The sequence below is a fragment of the Onychomys torridus genome, chromosome 15, assembly GCF_903995425.1.
Source record: "Onychomys torridus chromosome 15, mOncTor1.1, whole genome shotgun sequence".
In the NCBI taxonomy this organism is placed as follows: Eukaryota; Metazoa; Chordata; class Mammalia; order Rodentia; family Cricetidae; genus Onychomys; species Onychomys torridus.
In genome coordinates this window covers 50,708,509-50,727,525 of record NC_050457.1, presented here as the reverse complement: position 1 = coordinate 50,727,525, position 19,017 = coordinate 50,708,509, and positions in this window count along the sequence as shown.

Sequence of the window (19,017 nt, the reverse complement as noted above, 5' to 3'; positions counted from 1 at the left end):
AATACTCAGTCACATGATTTGAGTGAGCTACTCTGTGTACAGTTCCAACCACAGTACTGTCCTATCAAGTCAAAGAGGTCTATAATTGTAGCTAGATTTTATGGAAAATGGAAACATTTCAGAACATAGTCCAGTCTATAAGGTGCCTGAAGGCCAGAAGCTCTTCTTTTGGTGGACTATTCAAAACTATCTGGGTTTAAGATAGTTACTGTCGGGATGTACAGATAATCTCTGACTTCATTGAAATGCCAGCTACACTCTAACTGACCTCCCCCAGTGCCAAGACATCAGCTAAATGCCACGATGGCCAGAAATAACCATAAAAGGAGTGACAAAAGGCATCACTCATGCCCCATAAAATCTTGGCCCATTCCCAGAAAAGACATGAACATCTTTCCTTTGTTAACCTAGCCCCCTTCATTTCCTTTCTCCAGATCTAATAATGACCTCCCCATTTTGATGGGTGAGAATTTACACTTGTGTTTTCTCACCTGACTGATTCTCAAGTCACCCACTTTTCACTTTTTTGGTCAAGAATAAAATTCTCTTTTATGCAGCCCATGGATACTTGGTTACATTTTAATATCCAATGGGAAAAAGACTCTAACATGACCTCTAAAATGGAAGGATCGTCCTTCTAGTCAGGGTCATCTAGAAGTAAAGGAATATGAGGCATCAGCTGAAAAACATGGTTTCTGGGAATGTGGGTTGTTCATTCAGATCCAAACCTCATTGACAACTTAGGTTCCCTCAGGAGAAAGGGAAGTAATAATGAATTATTAGGAAGTAAGGTTCTGGAGATTCTCTTCCATAAAAATATGAAAGGTGAGAAAACACAAGTGTAAATTCTCAGGTTTTCATTGCTCTAACAAAGGAATCGAGGCTGGTTACTTTATAAAGAGAAGAGATCATTATCTCCCAGTGGGCCAGTGGGTTATTTGAGTGTGTACATACAGGTCAGATGTCAGCCTCTGATATTACTCCTCAGCAGTCATTCAACTTGCTTTTCTTCAGAGAGGGCCTCTCATTGGGACACATAGCTCATCAGTGAGGCTAGGCTGGCTGGCCAATGAATCACAGGGATCCTCTTGTTTCTGCACCCATAGTACTGGGATTACAAGCACACATCATCATGCTTGGCTGTTATGTGTGTGCTGGGTGTGAACTTAGGTACTTGTTTTTGAACAGCAAGCACTTTACCAACAGAGAGGACTCTCTAGGCCTCAATTTGAATTTTTAAAAATGTTATCTTGAAAGATTTATTTTGCAAACAATGGTAATGATTAATGAATATTGATAAGTTAATATTTTGAATTAAATTTGGCAACTATTCTGAAAAAATGTATATTTAGTATTTCTGATACCATCTTTCATTGGCTGTCATTTTTTTCTCTTTCTTTCCATCTCTCTGCTGCCTTCCTGTTCAAACAGATAAAAAGTTCACAAAATTAACTAGCATCTTCACACGAAGCCCAAAAGATCAAACTCAGGGCTATATCTATAAAGAATCACTTGAGATGAGAAGGTGAAGCCCAGGGTTTGTCTACTGGTTTCTAACATATAGTTGCCTCCGTCCCTTATTAATGTGATTCTCACCACAGAAGAATGGTCACTGGTTCAGCATCCATTAAAGTTCTCCATAAACAACCACAAGTACCACAGGAATCCAAAGTCTTCACCCCTCCTACAACCATACCTAAAAAAATACACCCATGAAGGAAATATCTAGGAGGCTCATCTTGTCTATTTTTCTAGTCCTTTGCAACAGCCTCTCTCTCTCTCTCTCTCTCTCTCTCACACACACACACACACACACACACACACACACACACACACACACACACTCAACACACCCTTGGCTAGTAGTACAGTTGTTTTTATTTCAATGGTAAGACATGATTCAGGACAGGAAATGAGAATTTTGTTAGATGAGAAGAGCAGTCATCTCATCCCAATATTGGGGCACTGCCTTTTCATTTCCTGTGACTCATGATTCTTTCTTTCTGGCTTCTTGCAAGAGAGAGGCGAGGTGGGAAAACCTTGTGTTTTGACAAAGAAAGAGAAAAAGCATACTGTGAAAATCAACTATAAAAACTTTAAGCAATGTATGGAGTTGTGTAAGGCCCCAATCTGAAAATGTAGTTCATCTTAATTAGTCCATTAATTAAATGAGCTAGTAACTAATAGAATTCATGTTTGCATTTTCAAAGTGAAGGTTTCAGGAACTCTAACTTCAACTCACTAAACAACATGCCATGCTTCAAAGATTAAAGCAAATGCAGCTGTTTCTGAAGAAGTATTATGTAGAATGATAATGTCCTAGAATTCATTTGCAGTGGAAAAACAAGAAGTAATTCAATCTGCTAAAAACTGTGACCTGACAAGAAATGCTAATGAACAGATCATCACGCATATGCAGTCATAGCTGAGGAAAGGGTATAACGTTACAAGAACATGTATAGCAGGGAGCAGAGGATGAAAGTTTGATTTTGGAAAAGAGGAATTTGCCATTTGGAGATCCTTCACTCATTCAAGAACTAGTGAACTCCTATTGTGTACTATACACCAGACAAGGCTCTGGTTTTGTGGTGACGAGAATGACAATAAATAAAGGATGCGTTTCTAGCTCTTGGGTTTCTAGGCACTGAAAGTGTAGCAGAGAAGAAAATGTATGAATTTTGATGGAGCAGCATAAAGAAAAAGAACAGACAACTAAGAAAATCACAGGAGATTGCTGTTTTACATTGGGTTATGAGAAAGTACTCTGTGGGAAAATACTTTATAAACTGAGGCTTCAAGAACAGTACTGAAAGAATAGGACAATGACAAGTTTGTGAAACTTAATGGTCTTGAGAGACCTCGTATAGTAAGGCAATAGTAATCAGGAAGGCGAAAGGGCTAAGAAGCAACAGACACAGCCAAGGCTGTCCTATGTCTGTAAGTCATAAAAGCAAAATACTGAGATCAGCCCCAAGAGGCCAGGGCTATCAGATTCTAACAAGATGCCTTTGGATTCTGAGTAGAGATGTGACTGAAGAAAGAACCAGAGAAAAGGGGAGACAAGGCTAAGAAGTAGGAGACGAAGAACTTAGCTTAGTCCAGCAGGGCAACAGTAGCTTAGAGATTCACAAGGAAAATAATTCATGACAGTCTTGAAAATGGAACAAATTATATTTAGGGACAGGCAAATGTTAATATTAAGTGTGAGGGATATAAATAACAACCAGGGATTTGGGCAAAATACATACGTTGATGGGACTGGTGTTTACTGATGAGAAGGTCTGGGAACAGAAAATTTGAGTGAGATATAATATTCAGTATCTGGTATGTGAAGTTTGAGATGCCTGGGAGGAGGTATAGGTAAGAGTTCAGGAAAGTTTTATTTGCCAGAGCCCTGGATCTAGAGTTCCTAAATAAAGAATGTGTTGAAGCAGGACTGGGAGAAAGACTTTGATGTATAAACTGCAGTAAAATCTTTAGTAATGCATGCGGTCAGGGAGGTTATCAATAGGCCATTCCTTACAAGGATATATCGTCCAAACGATGGCTAACATTTCTTACCCAGTTAGTGACTCCTGCTGATAATCGAAGGCTTTGGGCTGATGGAATATTAGACATATTTGGGGAGAATGTTAGGGACATGAAAAGTCAAAAGAAAATACCCAGATCTAAATACAGAGGATAAAAAGGGAATATCTCGGTGATTTGGAGAATATAGTAACTAGACCATGGCTGATAATTTGGAATCCTACCAGAAGACAGAAATACACAGAGCTTTACCTGAAAAGACAAAGATAGAAATCTTCAAAACTAATGGGCCCATCTATAGTGCTAATAGTCTCCCAAGTCCCAAGTAGGTTAAAAAGATAGGCACATATAAGTACTATAGAAAAGCTACACAAAATGAGAATAAATGGATAGATAGAAATAATGTCAGTGGTGAGACTGAGTCTGTAACCATATACCTACAGTGGATACATTCTGAACTAATTATAGCAAGGCCTTAGAAAATTCATACCAAATAAGAAATACAAACTGTTATACAATTAAATAATAAAAAAAGAAAGTCTGGATAGTCAAACATTTAAACAAACCAAATTCATAAATAAAAAATTACTGCAAATAAATTCTAGACTTTACCAGAAAAGTGAGCCAAAAAGCCAAGGAAATCTTTATTATATGTCTTACAGAAAACATTGCATTTTTTTAAAAGCAGAGACCATTTGAATAATTTAATATTACAAATTCAGCTTAGCATTATTCTGTAAAATTGGTCACAAGTTCATGAGTAACATTACAGGAAAGAAAACTGTAAGGCTACTCTAAGTCATAAACACACACAAAAATCCTAATAAATGTTTTAGCAAAGATAATTCAGCAATTTATAAACAAGACAATAGAGTAGAACTAAACTGAATTGGTTTCAGGATTGCAAGACTGATTTACAAATTGAAGTATAGTTTAATGTGATCCTCATTGTAGAATAAAGTGGGGAGAGCACAGCAGCAGGGATTTGTGGCTACAGGGAGGGAGGAGAGGCTGCAGGGAGGAGAGGATGCGGCTCCCGTTACACCTGTAGTAAGGGTGCAGAGACTGGACAGGAAGTGGAGTGAGGCGAAACCCAAAGACATGCCCCTGATTATGCTGTTCCTCCATGGTTCCACTTCCTGTATGGGATATTTCACATTCAAGCCTCAATAGTATGCAGTGGAATAATACACAGACAGACAGACAGACAGACAGACAGACACACACACACACACACACACACACACACACACACACACCAGGTACATAAATTAGAAAAGACTGCCATTGCCAGTGTCCTTCCCAGATGATAGTATTGTAAAATAATCTGCAGATATTTAGAATATACCAGTACTAAACAGAAAGTAAAAATCACGGAAGACTCATTTATTATGTGATGGGGCCAACTACTCTATTAAAATAATCCTGTTGTGTTCCTTTTGTGTTCCCTGTAGTCGTGAGAAGAGTGCCATGGATGGAGTTCCATCCTTGATGAAGAAATAACACCAAGGATCACCATGATGGCGGCATCCATGAATGAGAAGCAAATGCTGCTTCTTTCTTCCACTTACTGCCTTTCTTGAGACACTGAACCATGTACAGCTTCCTGATTTTCTGGTTCTCATTACTTGCCTGTCCAACTATGCCTTCCTTTTAATGTGGGCCTATTTTTCAATTGTAAAACACTCTACCATTGCCATTTTCCTAGTCAGTACACTTCATCTACTCCTAGATAAGAAGAGGCAGGCTCCCACAGTAGAAATTGAACCGTGTCACAGTCTAATCGTCTTTCCCTGCCCTCTCCTGGTCTTCCCTCCCTCTGTTGCTTATACAAATTCTCTGTAATGTCAGAAACCATGCTCTCTCCTAAACCCAGCTGCCCCTTTTCTTCTCTGGCTTTCTGCTAGTGTGGGGTTGCCTTCCTTGCAGAGTAAGTATGACCTCTCTCACAGAACTTGACAGTGTGTTGATCATAGATGTAAATGCCAAACCTCAAACTCCAGTGTAATCTTCAGGAAAAAGATCTTGCTGCAAGTTCATGAAGCTTTGCATAGTCACGGGTCAGCATTTCTTAAACAGTGGTGTGTGTGTGTGTGTGTGTGTGTGTGTGTGTGTGTGTGTGTGTGTGTGTGTATGTACTACCTTAAGTGCTTTCTCAGGGTGAAAAGGAAACAGTACTTGTGAAATCAAAATAATTTCACTTGTCAGTAGTTATGATGTCCTTAGCTTTTGAAGAGGCATGTAAGACGTCTTTTATTTTCATAAGATGAGTGACAAGTACTCTTAAAATGTCTTTCAAAGACAGAGTGCAGCAACAGACTCCAACAGGAGCTGAAAAGGCAAGAACAAAATGAACAAAAGGCAGTTACCTGCAGTTAACTTAGACACTGGGCTCATCCGTCCTTGGCTTAAGTCTTCAGAGAACTTGCATGTGCTACTACAATTAAATATCTTTCTCAAAATATATGGAAAAAAAACCCAGACAACAAAAATAAGTTCAAAAACATGAGATTATTGTTTCCTTCTGAGAATGGTCACGATGATTTCCATGACGTCCAGGCTCAGGTTTAGTCTGTTTTAAGTAATGTGTAAGAGAATTCTTATTTTGTTTAGTTTTCTGCCTCGCTTCCAAAGAACAAGAAGACTAACTGGCTGGAACAAAGCAAGGATGGGCCCATTGTTCCCATTACTTCAAAAGTTTCCTGGTACAGAGTGCTGAAAAGTTAATACCTCTAGAGAAAACTAATCAGAAGCACGCCTGTTCAATGGGAATGAGATGCTCTGGAACGCAGAGACCCAAGAATGACAGCAGCCAGAAAATTATGGATGGTTTTCCAGTGGAGCACTGCTTGAAAGTGAGGCCAAGAACATTCAGTGCAACGATCAAATCAGTGTGTCATGTCACGTGTGACATTAGGACTCCTCAATGACGTAATCTCGCTGGTGAGAAATTAGGACCGGGTTCTGGAAGTCCTGGCTTGTCACTGTGAGATTAAGTGTTGACAAAACGTGAAGCTAGCTGTCACTGTTTCTCTTCTGTGAGAAGCAAGTGATAGTTCACACTGAGGCTTACCTAAGAGTGAAACGGTAACACTGCACCACGGGTCTTTAACATTCTTACTCTCTCCCCTAGTCTGATTCTGATCAGGGCTTCACAGTCCACACGTAATCGAGTCTGATGAGGGTGGGCCTGGGAGGATAACCCCACGGGGCCACCCAGCCAAACACAGCTGCAGAAAACAAGCCATGCTGTCTGGAAAAATTCATGATGGACAGAGAACAAGAAAGGCTGCCAAGAAAAATGGTGGATTCCTCATTGGAGACGCTCTCTACAGGGGCCACTCCAACCCAGGCAGAGCGAAGCAGGAATGACTGATGCAGCTTGTCCTGGAGGACCTCTCATCCCTTTTGGGAAGATGAGCCATCAGAGCCATATAATGATTTCCATGGATTTATCTCTGTGCATTTTTTAAAAATGAGTTTTTCGTGACACAAAATTGGCCTCACATGAGTGCCGTGAATGTCAGCACAATTCAAAGTCTGGAAAGTGGGGAGTAGTCAGTAGAGCCCATCGGGCTGCTTAAATCCAGCCCTGTCCTCGCTTAACACCGGGGCAGTATCATATAACCTCTCAGTTCCTTCCCTCAAAAAACCCATGGGTTCTTTTTGTTTCAACCATGTAGAGGGAAAAATGAAGATCACTAAAAACAAAAGTGCCACCATTCACCTCGCCAAGAGCATGTATGAGAAATAGGATAGTTGCTACCAAGTTGTCATGGGAAGCCCCGCGTGTCTATGACTTATTGATGTTTTAGTAAAACTGATTATGAAAACCATTTGCCAAAACAAAGGCATAGCTTGCTTTGTCAAGATTTTGTTTGGAGCGGAGAGCGTGGAAGGTGTAATTCTACACAGATATGTCTGAAGAGGTATTCTACAACATGTAAAGGACAGCCTGGTTAGCGGGTAAAAAGGCTGACATTCTAATTTTAGAAATTACAAATAAAATCTTAATTTTAATGCCTATTGATGCCTGTGAAAGTAATAATTGACTGAGGAAGAATGGGAAGACCAAAAGTGGAAGATGCCTGAATATATAAATATAACACACTCAGGCCATCATTTAGTGCATATGATTGCAGGGCTGACCACTTGGTATTGGATACCCAATTAGGGGTCTCGTCCCTGGGGAAGACTGTTTCTCCCACTCTCTGCATTCTTTAATTTCCTGGCTATTTTTGTCTCTGGGTGGGACCCTGTAAAAGTTCCTCCTTCCATGTGAGCATGTCTATTGGTGTCGTCCTTGTCAAGGTCTTATTTAGGTAGCCATATTATTGAGACATTCTGGTCACTTCAGAGTTAATTGAAAACTCACATTAGAGGTACCTCTAGGGCCTGACCTTATCAAAAGTATTCGAATAGTAACTGTGGAGGAAGCTGTAGTGGAGGAGTTAAAGGTGGGAGATGATGTAACTGAGAAGGGAAGACCCACCCAAAGGTAGGTGGCACTATCCCATGATGTGGACCCCAGACTGAATAAGAAGGAGAAAAGGAGAAAGTGAGCTGGACAGCCACACTCACCTTTCTGTATTCCCTGACTCTGGCTGCCACCTCAGACTCCCACCATCACATCCCTACCCACCCAATACAGACTGTGTGGTCTCAGACTGTGAGCCAAAATAAATCTCCCCTTCAGTTGTTTTGCCAAACATCTGGTCACAACAATGTGAATAGTAAATACTACACTAGTATGTTCATGGTTTGAGCCAATGGCAATGGGTAAACCACATAGGTTAACTAACCCAAAAGAAAATAATTTGAATTTGAGACTTATGGTCACAAGTTTTAGGCTGAGATTACGCATCTCTAGACAAGTCATTTTTTATGTGAGGTAATCTCTGTTCCCTGTGTAATAAATATTTTAGACACACTTTAAGGGGCTGATATAGAGATAGAGTGTGGTCTACTATACCCAATATCATTGTGCAAAAATAAGCTATTAGAACTATTGAGAAATTGACTTTTTGAAACATTAAAGTAAAAATAACATATTTACTTTGTGTAAAACTTTTTTCATTTAGGTGCTTGCTGACTGAAGGAAAGAATAAATTATTTTCACACTTTCAGATGAAATTGGGCATGTGCAAGGTGGTATGGCTGTACATGATATTTTCATACATTTGAATGAAAAATTCCTTTGCAATCCAACTTACTACCCTGGGTAATTTTCATAAGCCCAACAATGTTTGAAGTGGCAGCTATGCATAGCAATAATCAATCAAGCAGACAGAGCCCCAGAGCCCCCACCTCAACTACAATCAGTGTAAATCTTGATGTAAATGTGATATGGAATAGAATATTTGTTTAACTACATAAATATGTGTTGCATTTGTTTATGTTGCATTTGTTTAATTATGTAAAGAAGTGTTGCTTTTGTTTATGTTGTATTTGTTTAACTATGTAAAGATATGTTGTTGTTTCACCTTGCCTGCCTAAGGCACCTGATTGGTCTAGTAAAAAGATGAATGGTCAATAGCTAGGCAGAGGAGGGATAAGCAGAGTTGACAGGCAGAAAGAAGAGGGGAGCCAGCCAGCCAGCCAGCCAGCCAGGGAAGAAGCAGCAAGGCAGGACGAGTACATAGATGAGGTAAACAAGCCTTGCAGCAGCACATAGATTAATAGAAATGGGTTAATTTAAGTGAGAAAAAAAAGCTAGCTAGAAACAAGCCTGAGTTATGGTCGGGCATTCATAATTAATAATAAGTCTCTGTGTCATGATTTGGGTGCGGGCAGTCCAAGAATGCCTGCTACAAATGGGGGCTTCGAACTTAGGAACATTTAGAACAAATGACTTCAGCTGACTCGAATTTGTGTGTCTCTATCCTACTCATCAATCACCATCCAAACTCTGGCATCTTTTGTTGTTGTTCACTGTACTTACAATTTCAGGGTAATGATGACTGACATTATGACTGAACAAACATCCTAATTCTCAGACAAGTCAAATCTGGTCAGCATAATGAAGAACACAGGTTCTGAGATCTCTGAAAACGTTAAAGAGAATCTTTGACTTGTGCTAGTTCAACTCTGAAGGTGAGCAAGTTTATCCAAACAACTAGTCTATTTTTTACTTTCAATTGCAGGATTCAGTGAATTACATGAATCATTCAACACTTTGTTTACCAAATAAGATAAATGCTAGGGGATTTTGGCCAGCTATATGCTAACATAAACATTGTCAGTACATTTAAGCATTAAGATAAAGTGGCTTTAGTTATGATAGTCAAACAGGAAGATATGTTAAATACATTTTAAACTTACAGTGAGCAGTATATTGGGAGGGGGTCCCAATTAAGTCAGAAGATTTTGCACTTCGATGCATATTTAAAGGCTAAATTCACTCTGGTAGGATCTGTTGAGGACAAATGGAGGTCTTTCACAGCCCCACCCCATCTTGGTACCTGCTAATGTCTATACATAATGCCAAGTAGCCAACCAGGACAACAGAATAGTGGGAAAAGCCCTGGGTTGGGAGTCAGTTTGGGAACCAACTCATGATACATGCTGAAAATGCTTTAGACTTGTAGATCTTTTTAAGAAAATGTAGGGAAGATTCTCTCTGGCCCTTTGATGGCAGAAGTAACAGTCTATGTGCTGATGACACCAGTTAAGGAAGTTGCCATTGGTATGCATCTCTAGAAGACTGTAGCTAATGCAAAGCTTCATTCTTATCCCATGTATGCTGTGGGATATAAACATAAAATATGTTAACAATTCCTGGTGATTGACTCAAAGATCTGTCATGATGTCTATAACTTGATGTGCTAAAAGACATTTCCCTAGGATGTGATTCATGGCTCTTTTTACAGCGTTCTTAAGAATTCTTTAGAGTTTTGAATGAAAATTCATTCCATTATGAAAACTATGGGATAATGTTCCTGTTTACCCAATTTTTCATGTCAAAAATATACACAGACTAGAATATGGTATCTCTTTAAACTGATCCATCACATTTCACTGAAAATAAAATGTACCATAGAAGATGTCTGAAAATACAGTGATTGGCTTATGCTTCTCAAGGGCAATGAACCCAAACTAAACTCTGCAATCTTTATAAATAGAGACTCTGCTCTGCTCTGTGCTTTATCTTGGCCTTAAAATAAAAATCCTTTCATCTATTTATATTTGTGCTACTCCTATCCTTTTGTTTATTTAGATGTTGATAAAAGAGTCCTTCGCCTGCTTGCAACTATCATTGCTCACAGTTTTAAAACCTAAAATGCTATGAGAAACTCAAACTTCACCCATTCATTAATCTTTCTTGTGTGACTTCCTGGGAGGTCAGTATTCGGTCATGTGCTTTAATTTTGTGTGTCTTGCAATAGTTGCATCTCCTGAATCTGACCTAAATATCTCTGTCTTGGAAACCAGTAGAAAGAGGTCATCTGGTTTTACAAAAAATTACTATGTGGTCTGTAGGTGGTCCTGATGATAAATACCAATCCAAGATAGAAGAACTAACATTGGCCTTTATATATTTTTTCTCCTGATACTACAGACATAACTACGAAAGAAGTAAGTATCATTGTCTATGAAGTACACTTGGATCAGTAACTTTTTATTATAAGAGAACACTCCTCAGTGCCTGTCACTAATCTTTTATATTTTTTCCATTCTTTTCAGTTGAGAATGTTGAAGGCACAGCAAATTTCCCTTAAAAACTGAGATGCCAGAGAGGAAGAAAGAATGAGGAGCCTGTTCCATTATTTGGTTTTTTTTTAATTCTTTAAAGGCCATTTTTAAAAATATTTTTATTTTATAATTAACTTAATTTCACATATGAGCCACAGGTTCCCCCGTCCTCCCTCCTCCCATCCCCAGTCCTCCCCCAGAGCCTGGGGCCTATGCTGGGACTGTTCCTTTGTTAAAGACTTTGACAAACAATCAAAAATTAACATCACCTATCTCTCGGTTCTGTCAAAAGCCAAGTTACTCCTCCTGTGAAGAGTGCAAACCTGTGCAGATTCAGAAAACACTGAATTTCTACACCAGAAATAAGCAAGAAATCTTTAAATAAAAGTGTTGAAGACATCTTATTTTCTCTTAATGAATTAGGGCTCCCATGGGACCTCAAAAAGCCATTGTATTGGGCATCTTTGGGATTTCCCTTTGAAGTGGTACAATTAGCAAGAACTAAGAACATGTGAGCCTGGCGCTTGTGACCATCTCCCTTGAGCTTGTTTATCAGGTGCTTCACTGAATGCCTGTGGTTGGTCCACTAAGACTCTGGCCTTCAAACTGTCATTCACAGGTAACTGTTCCCAGGCTCTTCAGTTTATATGTGTCCTTTCTCCCAGAGCTGACCTGCCTGAAAATATGCCCATGATGCTCTTCTATGATCCCCACCCACCTACTTTAAAAAGATAAGTGGACTTTTAACCCACCCAGAATCTTACAACAATCCATGCTCCAGAGTTGTCAAGACTTCTGAGATTCTAAATGAAGGCTCTTTTTAAATATCAGCACCAGGATGGGGAAAATATTTATTCTAGTAACAGCGTTACAAAATCTATTTGAGATAAGGTGGTTTCAAATTTGTCAAAATTGGAGAACAAGAATAAACTCATCAGCAGATGGATGATTAAGATGAATTATGATTAAAGTTCATTATGTGGATTTTTGGCATTTATCGTGGGGAGAAAAAGCACAGAACATAGTGAATCTTGCTAGAATAGCACACGGAAGCACACCACTGTGGCAAGCTGCTTCTTTCTACTTTTCATCTACATTTTTGTTTTTACATAAAAGGTTGTTAAAATTCATAGATTTAACATTTAATAGAAATAAATGTAATGTTCAACCTTGTTTTATCCTAGCAATGATTATCCACAGGCACAGGGATTATCTGGGTAAAGACACAGATTGCCCAAACTTTCTTATTAATAAGAGAGTGATAAATAATAAAAATGCTTTGCACTTTATATCAGTTATGAAAATTTGTAACATATATTCTTTTTCTTTTTATGGGACTAGAGATGCAATGCACCGCCTCACATATGCATGACAAGTGCTCTATCTTTCCTACCTCTGAGCAACATCTGCAACTAAATACACTTCTTTTGTTTTGAGCAATAATAAAACAACAATAGTGTAAAGACAATGTAATACATGAGGATGCTTTTTAGTAATTGTAGTTCTATGGTCATAGAACACTAACCAAAAAATGTATATAATAACAGATACACATTTTCAAGGGATGTGTAATAAATGACCTATAAGTTCATAGAGTAGCCAGATGTGGTAACACAGGCCCATAATCCTAAAATGTGGGAGCCTGAGGTAGGAAGGTCACTAGAGATCAAGACCAACCTAGACTACAAGGTGAGTTCAAGGCTGGCCTAGACTACAAAAAAGGAGGAAGAGCAAGAGGAGAAGGAGGAGGAAGGAGAGGAGGAGGAGGAAGAGGAGGAGGAGGAGGAGGAGGAGGAGGAGGAGGAGGAGGAGGAGAAAACCAAAGGAGAAGAAGAAGAAAACCTGAGGAGGAGGAGGGAGGAGGAGGAGGAGGAAAAGAAGAAGAAGAAGAAGAAGAAGAAGAAGAAGAAGAAGAAGAAGAAGAAGAAGAAGAAGAAGAAGAAAAGAAGAAGAAAACCAAAGGAGAAGAAGAAGAAGAAAACCTGAGGAGGAGGAGGAGGAGGAGGAGGAGGAGGAGGAGGAGAAGGAGAAGAAGAAGAAGAAGAAGAAGAAGAAGAAGAAGAAGAAGAAGAAGAGTGGGACAGAGGACAGAAGAGTGGTGGAGGCAAAGAGGGAGAAGTTATTCATATTATGACTTCTAAGATAAAAATTTTAATGGAAACTGTCATTTTAGGAGAGAAGAAGATGCTGAATTTCCAAATGCTGAAGGACTTTCTCAAGTACTTTTGAACATATTACTGCATTCTAATGCACCACTACATTTCTATGTCATTATACCCATTTAAAACGGTATTATGGAGACTGAGGAAATGGCTCAGCTGGTAAAGTGTCAGCAATACAAGTCTGAAGATCTGAGTTTAAATCTCCAGCACCGGCAAAGCAACCAGGCATAGAAGCCCATCAGTAACCCAAGTGATGGAGGCACCGCAAGGGGCAGCAACAGGCAGATCCCTGCATTTTATATAGTGAAGTAATTTTCCATTTTGAGAAAATGGGCCAATGCCAGCCTAGCCGAATCTATAGGTCTCAAAACTTAGTTGGGCTGGGCAGTGGTGGCGCATGCCTTTAATCCCAGTGCTCGGGAGGCAGAGCCAAGCGGATATCTGTGAGTTTGAGGCCAGCCTGGACTATATATAGAGTGAGTTCCAGGAAAGGTGCAAAGCTACACAGAGAAACCCTGTCTCTAAATAAATAAATTAATTAATTAAATTAAAAAAAATCAACCTCTGGTTTACACACACACACACACACACACACACACACACACCAAAACAAAACAAAAACACCCAAAAACACAACAACAAAGAAAAGACCAAAACAAAACCTATATCCCATGCCAACAATTATAGTACACTAACAAGTGGGTCGTTGCAGATAGTTTACTTACATAAAAAATACGCCAAGCAATTTAAAAATGCTCAAGGAGGTTGATAAGCATTCTTCAACGATGGAGTGATTTTGCAGTATGTCCGGAGGTTATGTTAGTCAGTAAAGGACAGTAAGGTTTGAAAGGCTCAGGCTGATGGGAACCATTTGTTCCTGCAACACTTACCCCGGATGCCAGCATTTACTCAGAGGCCTCCCTAGGATCTACAGAACAGTATGTGAATTTTCCTTCAAGTACAGCACCTAATTCACACTTTCACTGCATTGTCAAAGGGCTAATGGTGCTGCACTCAATCTTACCTGATGATAATTATTTTAATTTTTATATAACATTATCACCATTAATGATATGTCAGGTAGAGTTGCTGGAGACCAGACAACTCTCCAAAGGGCTACTGTTCCAGCTCAGCCACCACTTGTTGGGTGGACTTAGATAAAAACTCTTGGAAACTCTACAGTCTTAGTCTTTCCATCTATAAAAGGAACAAATGAGTGTTCATAGATGGATTTTTTTTGGGGTCAGGAAAGCCAGCTCCCCAATAATGACATGGAGACTTTATTAATTACAAAAGATAGGCCAATAGCTTAAGCTTGTTTCTAACTAGCTCTTATAACTTAAGTTAATCCATTTTTATTTACTTTCTGCTTCATGGCTTTATTACCTCTTCTTTGTAGTGCTCATATTGTTCGTTCTGGCTCTGCATCTCCTGGAGTCTCCTGGCATCTTTGCCTGCTTTCAAGCATTTTCTCTGCTCTGAAAATACTGCAGAGCTATTGGTCATTTGGCTTTTTATTAAACCAATCCAAGTGACACTTCAGTGTACAAAAAGATTATTCCACAAAAACTGTTTACTTATTACTTCACTGGGATTTTGTTTTAAAAAAAAAAGTTATTGTATTGAGTTTGCAAAAATATACACAAAACTGAAGTAGTGTGGTTATTATCTAATCCAATATGATTACTGATAATTTACTATGCCAAACACCACTTGGAAGTGAAATACAGGATCTTATTTACATCCTTAAGAGGTTTCGAAAGCAGTTAGAAAACAAAAGGAGGAGAGTTTGTTAACACAGATAAGTAAATAAACAAACAAGCAAATAAATAAATAAATACAAGCATACAAACTCCAAAGTAACGATGCTGCCCTGATATGCACATTCCTTGGGAACACAGAACATTCTCTGATTAAGCCCTGGGGGACACAGCTCATGAACTTAAGGATATTTTCTGCTTTCCATCATAAATATTAATGGTTTGAAAAGGAGAGCTGTGTTCTTTTGCCATCTCAATCTCCAAATTCAAAGAAAGGACAGTGTAAAGTAAAGCTGGGATTTTCCACTTGTGTATATATTTGTATGCTGTTTGGAAGCCTTGAGTTTGTTTTTATGATGACAGAAAGGACAGAGAAACCATGGATTGCTTACAGTGAGGATTCCTTTAAAGTAAGCTGCATTATGAAACAAAATTTAAAGTGGCTGCTTATTTACATAATACAACTTTAATGAACAACAGAGAGTATGCCAGAACACACCTCTATTCTCACAGAACTTATGTTCAGTCTGACAAGGGGAACAATAAAAATGTGAATAAAAAATAAAATGGTGCTAGAGTGACACAAAGTGAACAAATCACAGATGATTTAGAGGAAAAGTAAAAAAGCAAGAGAAAATACAAGTTCAAAGACCCATGAGCTGGGAGTGTACTCACCATGTCTGAACCATGGAGAGAAGGGCCAAGTGTTTTAAGCAGAGGGAAAGAACAGTGTGTGTGCGTGGGGGTGACATGATGGCCGGACATGGCAATCCAGCTGGCCTTTGCAACCTGTATTTTGGAGTTTGACTTTTAGTCTAAGTGTACACAGAAGGCTGTAATCGGGGAAGAGATATTAGATATGTTTTCAAAGGATTGTTCTAAAAGCTTTGTAGATATATGTAAGCTGGAGGTATTGTGACTGGTACATTCTAAAGAAGATGGAGAAGGGCAAGAGGAGGAGAAGGAGACAGAGAAGAAGAAGAGGAGGAGGAGAAGAGAAGGAGAAAGAGAAGAGAAGGAGAAGGAGACAGGATAAGAGAAGAAGGAGAAGGAGAAGAAGGAGGAGGAGGAGGGGAGGATGAGGAGGAGGAGGGGAGGAGGATGAGGATGAGGAGGGGAAGAGGAGGAGGAGGGGAGGAGGAGGAGGGAGGAGGAGGGGAGGAGGAGGAGGAGGAGGAGGAGGAGGAGGAGGAGGAGAAGAAGAAGAAGAAGAAGAAGAAGAAGAAGAAGAAGAAGAAGAAGAAGAAGAAGAAGAAGAAGAAGGGGAAGAAAAGCTTCTAAAACCAAGACATTCAAGGGGAGAGCTGCCAAGAGAACTGGTGTTGAGACAGGCTTTGAAGTCTAGTCAGCCTTGAGTCAATTACAAAAGCAGGAAGTCTTCCTCTTTTTTCAGGTTGTGGATGTGAGGTTTTAATGTCTCTATTTTCTTTTCTTTTATTTAAATAACATTTTTTTTTCATTTATTTTTCATACTGACCACAAAAAGTCTTAAGGCAATGATATTCCTTGACTTACTCCTCTCGTCCTTACCGCAAATTTCCCATTACCCTCTCCTCATCTGTCTTACAGCTGTCCAGATGTCTCTGATACTAATTTCCACTCTGCCAAGCTAATGAAATTCTCATTTTAAAAAAGTCTGTTGCCTTGATGAGGTTCCTTTCAGCTGGGTGTTAGAAGGGAAGAAACCTTACTCTGCAAACATTAGCATAGCAGTCGAACAACTGCTATGGTGTATATGCATTATTTTAAATTAAGCACAAGGATGGCAATTTAGAAAGTTTCAGACCACCAGGAATGGCAGCGTGGATGTCTGTGTGGAGAGGATCTTTCTCTGTAATTACTTCTGTGCATGACTATATGTAGTGATGTTGCCTTGTCTACAGATATTTAAAGAAAAAGATATATTTTATTCAGTGGGATTTTTCTATTTTTGGAAATAAGATCACTTATTCTCCTGATAATATGGTCAATAAATCAGTATACTTCTCTACTTTGACCCCATATCAAGTAACAGAAAATATACCAAAAGACACCAATGCCTAAACCCATCACTCAAGAGTAAGTTCAGCTAATATTCCTTTATGCCATGGAAAGCTCTGCCTAGCTACTAAACAAACTCCAAGTTTAAAATTGGAACTCTACCTACATTCTATTTCTTTTGAAGAGTTGTGGTAATATTGTGTTCCCCAAAATGTTTGTACCCTAATAAACTTATTTAGGGTCAGAGAACAGAACAGCCGCTAGACAGACATAGAGGTCAGAAAATGGTGGCACTAACACCTTTAATCTTATCACTTGGGAGGCAGAGATCCACCCAGATCTCTGTGAGTTCAAAGCCACACTGGAAATAGCCAGGCATGTTAACTCATGCCTTTAATCCCAGGAAGTGAGTTTTTAATCCCAGGAAATGATGGCAGAAAGCAGAAAGGTATATAAGGCATGAGGACCAGAAACCAGAAGCTTCTGCCTGGTTAAGCTTTCAGACTTTCAAAGAAGCAGTTCAGCTGAGATCCATTGGGATGAGGACTCAGAAGCTTCCAGTCTGTGGAAACAGGATCAGCTGAGGAATTGGCAAGGTGAGGTAGCTGTGGCTTGTTCTGCTTCTCTGATCTTCCAGCATTCACCCCAATACCTGGCTTCTGAGTTTGTTTTTATTAATAAGACCTTTTAAGATTCATGCTACAAAGAGTGACAAATTAAATAAGAAGTTGTACTGATAAAAAACACTTTAATTAAATTATCACAGCAATGCCCAATGTGCCAAACCCTACAAGGCAAGAAGATGCTCCAAATACAATTGGAGAACTACACAGCCATGATCATCTCACAATGATCTCTTCTGGTGACTCTTCCATTCTGAAAGAATGTGGAGCCATATACCTACTTTCATAATTATAGATGCTGACCTGACACTTGTTACTCCTACCAAGATACCTTGAGGTATCACATAGTGCAAATGCTCAGCTCCAGCCCCTCCTCACTCCCAATCTCCTCCACACTGTGTTGTGGTTCCCTACATGCTGGGCATGCTACCCTGCGTCAGCTCAGACCTGCTCAGATCTACAGCCTCTACAGTGTGGCATGGGCTTCTGTGCACCTAGGCACTCTACCCTGGGTCAGCTGTGTTTCACTCCCAACTTCTACTGCCTCTGTTACATGTTATGAATCTCTGTGTCTAATTTACTTCTTTTAATCACCAAGAGCTAAGGAACTGTGCTGCCAATTATATTATTCAGAGAAAATCACCACAAACTTATAATAGCATTTCCAGTTCAAACATATGATCATACCTTTTCTCAGTTTTACATTTTTATTTCTTTCTCTTACAGAGGAAGTATTGACTAGTAATTATGTTGACATATTTATGTGCTAGTGTTATTCTCTCTCTGTTATATAAGGTATGCATAGATACAGTAGGTTTAAAACAACAGTGGTAATGTTATTGTTCTTTATGGTCACTACATTAGTTTAACATTTTAAGTTTGTTTTTGGCTTTAGGACACAACTCATTGTATTCTAATTGTTTAGCTCTCACTCTTCATCAAAGAAGTTTGTCTTTTGCAGCAGACAGGCACCATTGTAGAAAACCACAATTGGTCGAAATGAAGAAAACAACTGACCGTGGGGTGTCCAGCCCCAGTGGACATGTCTACAAGGCAACTCCTGCACCTAAGGCTCATGGAACATCAAAGGTGAGTGGGACTGAGCCAGAGGGCCAGGAAGTCTGCTGTGGTTTTGTGACTCCTAAAAATGACAGAGAAGCTTCACCAAAGACATCTCCACAATATGGCTGTCTTCCTGAGCAAGGCCACTACCAATAGGTGTGCTAATGTGGAAGAAATGTTGAGAGAGGGAAATTAGTCTTCCCAGGCATG